Here is a 6,595-nt window from a genome sequence, read left to right on the forward strand (position 1 = left end):
AAAATATGCACTAAAATTACTTACACACACACACACACACACCAACCAATCAAAGTATAAGGCCTGGGAGCCAATTTGACAGTCAGCATTCTGTTATTTCTGAAAGCTGTCATTGTTATATTTTAGCTCTTGCTTTTATCAACCGCTTACTGCAACCGACCCCAAACATGCTTGAACTAAGACAGGATGCTGAATGAGTTTATCTTTCTGTATGACACTAAAATTATGTTACAAAATTAATCTGACAATAATTTGAGTTATTATCCATTTACATGTGAGCGAAACCAAAGAAAATCGTATTTTTAAGGTGCCAGTATCTTGTTTGTGAAGGAAACTGAACTAATACAAAGAAACCAGAGAGCTTTGAGACAGGCATTTATCTCATCAGGCCAGTAGAGGACAGCAGAGCTCCAGAGATTCATAGACCCTTTACCTGCAGAGCTGTGCAGTGAGGCCAGCGTTCTCTGCTAGTTTCCTCCAGTTGCCCTTAGTAGAAATTATCATTATGCTTTGAATGTAATTCACTGCAGGCCCTGATGCCTTACATCACATTTTTTTTCCATAAAAAAGAAGACTAGTAGCTTCTAAAGCTCCTTAACTGATACGAAACTAAGGCACGGTACTTAAAAAAGCCCCATGAATGTCTAGAATAACATATTTGTATTTCTTGATTAATTATATATGAGTAATAACATAGATATGCATAAAATAAAAAACACAAGTATATCAATGTAAAACGCAACTTTTCAGGACTACCTTGTATTTGGCACATTATATCTAAAACTTTCCTCCTCCATTATTTGAAGTATATTTTGGAATTAGTTCAGATGAAGAAAAGCCCTTGGGCATAATTCACTATTTCTCTATATACAATATTGAAATACAGATCTTTTGCAAGAGGATCAGATCCACTATTACATAGCTGTTGTTCTTTGTTTCTTCTTTTCACTTTCCCAGAAGTTACCTTTTTCTAAGTTATCTCACCTTCCTTGTTCTTTCTAATCATCTCTTCATCCTTTACCTGACAATTTTATTTTTTAAGGTACAGAAAGTTAGTATTAACCTTTAAGTGGCTTACTATCAGATTTATGAAGTCCCTCTAGACTAGGTATTTACCATGTTCCTATTCCTCCTAATCAAATGTTTTAATGATTAGCATAAAGCATGTGCATAATAAAACTCAGAGTGCAAAGCAAGATACTTCTAACATTATCATCATTTCCTTAACAACTATGCATACAATCATAACATGACATATTATACAAATCAGACTATAGTACAATCCCTAATAAAACCAGATCTTTCAACATTTGAAGTGTCCATAAACCATATCAAATTATAACTTGATAACTGTAATGTTTATATTTTATTCATTAAATACAGAAAGTAAGACTATCTCTTCTTATATAGGTATGAATTTTATCCTTGAATTAGGAATAAATTTATTTAATGAAAATAAATTTACATGAGAATGAAATTTTGTATCTAAAGAGATAATATTTTGCTTCCATGGAGTTTTCTATCCCCTGGGCAAGGCCACTTATTTTAGCTGTGCATTAAAAATAGTTAAGTTAGCTTCAATTTATGATATCAGATAACATTTTCTTCAAGTACCATGGGCATTAACATAGGTCCTATGATTAGGATTTGTTCTATGTTTTTGCTGCAGTAAAATGATTATTTTTTTTAAAAGACAGATTATTAATTCACTTCATAATGATGGTCAGTTTGACTGAAGCAGTCCCAGATCTGACTAATATCTTCTTATCTTCTTTGCTGTTTTAGTACAAATTAGAATAACAATATTTGACAATAACATGTATTGTTTTAGCCCTTTAACTATGAGATGGTGAGTAGAAAATACTCGAAAGTGAAATGTTAGTTTGACTCACTACTAGTTTTAACACATTATTTTTCTATACAGAATTATTATGTGAATACTTTTAGGTTTTAATTTTAAAAGTATTGTTTCATCTAATTGCAAAATACTAAAAAATATAAGGATAATGAGTACCATATTTTAAATAAAAGTTTAGAAAGAGAGATCACAAGGAAAAAGCTTACTGAGCTTGAAAAGTTTTTTTTTTTCCCCTTATCTAGGAATCCTAGTTTTAAATTCTTACTATCTACAAAAAATACTTGTGTTTAGAATTATTAAACTTGGTAATGCAATCACAGAACATAACTTTTCTTTGACTATTGTAACACATTATTTTGATCCATTTAGTATAAATACATTGCTCACACAGTGCTAACCTTTTTCAATTATGTTGTCTAAGCCAATAAATGTTGTATTTTTTTGTAAAATTGCTACAACAAAGCAATCATTAACAAGATGCTCCACAAAACGTAAGACATATGACTGTAATGAGTTAAGATAATGTGAGAGGAAATGACTAAAAGAAGACTTCATCTTAAGTGACTTGAGCAAGTTGAATTTGAGCTTAGACATTTTTTTTTTTTCTTTTTTTCCTTTTTGCCGAACCATGTGGCATGCGGAACTTCCCTGACCAGGGATGGAACCTGTACCCCCTGCAGTCTTAACCACTGGATCTCCAGGGAAGTCTAAGCTTAGGCATTTCTAATATATTTAGCTCAAAATTCTCAACTGTGAAAATTCAGGTAAACAGAACATAAATAACTATCACGAATTTTACTATATAAGTATTCTGCTTAACAAATATACTACATGCCTTTTAAAATAGGAGCAATAACACGTGTAATTGGGCAGTCATGTGTGTGTGTGTATATAAATATAGTACTATTATATATGTATATACATTGTATATACATGTATAGAGTTTATATATGCTGGATTATACATACATGTAAATTATGGATCTTTTTCTTTCATGTATAATAATTTCAGTTTTATGCATTTATTTTCCTTGCTTCTGTTTAGCTACCGTCCAAGTAAAGCTGGATGAAATTATGAGTCTTCACTTTGGGAATATTCACATGTAAAAAGTAACTCTGTAATTAGTATCTTTGAATTTAAAAGTCTTTTATCTTCCAATTTGTTTCATTTTATTATTTAAGTCATAGGGGACAAATCTCAGTCAAACTGTGATTTAAGTCAAGTCCTCACAGAAAAGAAACTAATCTCTTATAAATATGCAACACAAGTCAAATGAAAAGCAAGTGCTTCTTTCATTTTTATATTTCCAAAATAAATTTTACAGGTAAAAACAATTTCAGCAGCTTTATTAATTTGATAAGATCTTTGTAATTTATTTAGATATATAGAAAAAGTGAAATCTTAAAGGTAAATATAAGTAAAGGACTTATTTAAGACATTCAGCATCCTATTTTACTTTTTAAAATAATATCCTTGATATATAATATATAATACTAGTAATAATAATAAGCAGAGGTGATCATTTCTAGTATGCTTTTACAAAATATAAATATAAGGCAAAGATTTTTCAATCAAGAAGGCAGGTGTACACCAGGTCTGCTAGTTGTGAAGAAGTAATGGTTTGACTATCCTCTTTAATTCTGATACTATTTGCTCCTGAAAATAATATACATTTTTTAAGAATATGTATGGTTTCTTCTGTATTGCATAAATATAGATAATTTTTCATATGACTTTAAAATTTTAATAGAAACTGATACTTGTGATGAACTTCAAAGATATATAGCCAGGAAGACTTTATCATAAATTTATGGGTGACCCAATACCTTCAAACATTAAAACATAGATGAACACTAGTAAAAAGGAGCCTTTCTTCATTAACACCCAGTATAAAAAGGCCCAGCATACATAATTAAATATTTCTTTAGTGTATCAGTTCATCCATGTGTTTATGAGTATAGTAAACTGGTAGAATTTACAGTGTATTCAATGGTATCAAAAAAGTTTCATTGAAAAGAATGTGCTAATAACCATTTAAAAATAAACCTGAGTACTTTATTTTAATTCAATTGTAATAATTAGCAGACCATTCTCTTAAAGAGGAATTAGCAGACCATTCTCGTGAAGAGGAAAAGTACCATGTTACTGATATCGTATTATATCTGAATGCAGGGTTTTTGTGCATTTGACCTACTTTACTGGGAACTTTTGAGGTTTAGAGTTTATTTGCATGATGAAATACTAAATAATGATTTTTGGTAGAATTTAAAACAAGAGCATATCTTGCCTAACCTGAGGTGGCAAAGTTAGCTCTGAAAAAGGATGCTGAAACAAGGATGTCACCTGATTATGTGAAGGAATGGAAAGTTCTCTTCTGGCTCCTGATCTTATTCCTTTCACTATTCCTGACAGTTCTGCTTCTACTTCTGTTTTTGACTCAGTACCAAGATATTCTTGTGACTAAGGGCACAATCACTGAGCTCAAATTAGGTGCTAAGGCAAGATGAGGGAATGATGAGAAACCCCTCACCCGATAACAAAATGTTCAATTCACTTATCTTGCACCTGAAGCTGAGAAAATAATTCAACATATCTCATTTCACTGTGAAATCATGTTTAAGTCCAGTGAAAAAAGTCAGAATCTAAAATAATAAACTCAGAACCACTTCTAAAGATCAAGAGAGAACCTCCAAATGCTTTAAAACTGTGGACCTTATCTTTAAAATCTCAATGCCCTGATTTTCCTACTCTAAAATGCCTTTGTCTTTGCCATGCATTCAAAATATTGGTTTAATCAAAATTAAAACAATAATGTAAAATACCTGTATTAAGACCCACTCTTCCTATTGGAATCCACACATTTTCAGCAGATTTCCCTTATTTGCAATTTAAACTTTCCATTTAGCTGTTACAATGTTCATTAGAATTCTAAAGGTTTCTTTCCCCACCAGAATTATGGCAATTTATCTTAAAATGTCTCTTTTTTTGCCTTTCATAACTAGCTTTATAATAAAACAAGTCTGTCAATATGTAAACTATTAACCATATACAGTAATTTGCAGGGAAAAAAAAAAAAAACTCTAAAATCTACCTAAATTGGGCATCTTATATGTACTGAATTGAACTGGGATTTTTTTTTTTTTTTTGCTTACTTATGCTCTTCTTCACAAAATTTGTATTCAAAAGTGAAATCTAGTCCTTTATTTCTAATTAACAGTTTATTAGATGCTTTATATTTTCAGCAGGTAATAAGAGGAAGGTGGGCAAAGAAAATATTAATGGGTAAAAATAATCTGTTTGTGTAATAATTAAGTCCATGACCTCTCCTTTTTCCTTTAGTAAAACTTCCTCAACATGAAGGACAATGGAAAGAGAAGAGAAAAAAATAAATATGCTTTCTCTTTTTGAAGACCATTTGATAAAGGCTTAGTGGAGAAAGTTTGAACTAGACTTTCATAATAATTTTTTGATGTTCTACCTTTGGAAGAGTTAAACCTATACAAGATACAGTTGGTTCACCGTATCTTCCAACACGATTCTAAGCCATTTCAATCTCCATTATTTGACATAGTCATTGACATGAAATTAACCCTTAACAATAATTAAACCAATCATAATTAAAAGTAAATATTTTGTGTGTATATATCAATCTCAATCTCCCAATTTATCCCTCCCTTTCTTACACCATAATTTTTATTTTTAAATCTGTAACTCAATTTCTGTTTTGTAAATAAGTTCATTTGTACCCTTTTTTAAGATTCCATGTGTAAGTGATACTGTATGATATATGTCTTCCTGTGTCTGACTTAATCTCACTCAGTAGGATAATCTCTAGGTCCATACATGTTGCTGCAAATGGCATTACTTTGCTCTTTTTTTTATTGCTGAGTAATATTTCAATGAATATATGCACCACATTTTCTTTATCCATTCATCTGTCGATGGACATTAAGGTTGCTTCCATGCCCTTACTATTGTAAATAGTTCTGTAATGAACATTGGGGTGCATGTATCTTTCCAAATTATAATTTTCTCTGGATATATACTCAGGAGTGGGATTGCTCCATCATATGAGAGTTCTGTTTTTAGTTTAAGGAATCTCCAGACTGTTCTCCATAATGGCTGTACCAATTTACATTCCCAACCACATGGTAGGAGAGTTCCTTTTCTCCACACCCTTTGCAGCATTTATTGTTTGTAAATTTTTTGATGATGGACATTCTCACTGGTGTGAGGTGATACCACATTGTAGTTTTAATTTGTATTTCTCTAATAATTAGTGACATTGAGCATCTGTTCATGTGCTTTTTAAACCATCTGTATGTCTTTGGAGAAATATTAGATCTTCTGTCCATTTTTTTATTGCCTTTTTTTTTTTGATACCGAGCTACATGAGATGCTTGTATATTTCAGAGATTGATCCCTTGTGGGTTGCTTCATTTGCAAATATTTTCTTTCATTTTGATAAATGTTTTCTCTTTTGTTTATGGTTTTCTTTACTGTGCAAAAACATGTAAGATTAATTAGGTCCTATTTGGTTATTATGGTTTTAATTTTTTTTACTCTAGGAGGTGGATCAAAAAAGATACTGCTGCAGTTTATGTCAAAGAGTGTTCTGCCTGTTTTTTCCTCATGGCTCTAGCAGTAAAGAACCTGTCTGCCAATGCAGTAGACATAAGAGACATGGGTTCCATCCCTGGGTTAGAAAGATCTCCTGAAGGAAGGCATGGCAACCCA

Source organism: Bos mutus, chromosome 1 (genome assembly GCF_027580195.1).
Source record: "Bos mutus isolate GX-2022 chromosome 1, NWIPB_WYAK_1.1, whole genome shotgun sequence".
Taxonomy (NCBI): Eukaryota; Metazoa; Chordata; class Mammalia; order Artiodactyla; family Bovidae; genus Bos; species Bos mutus.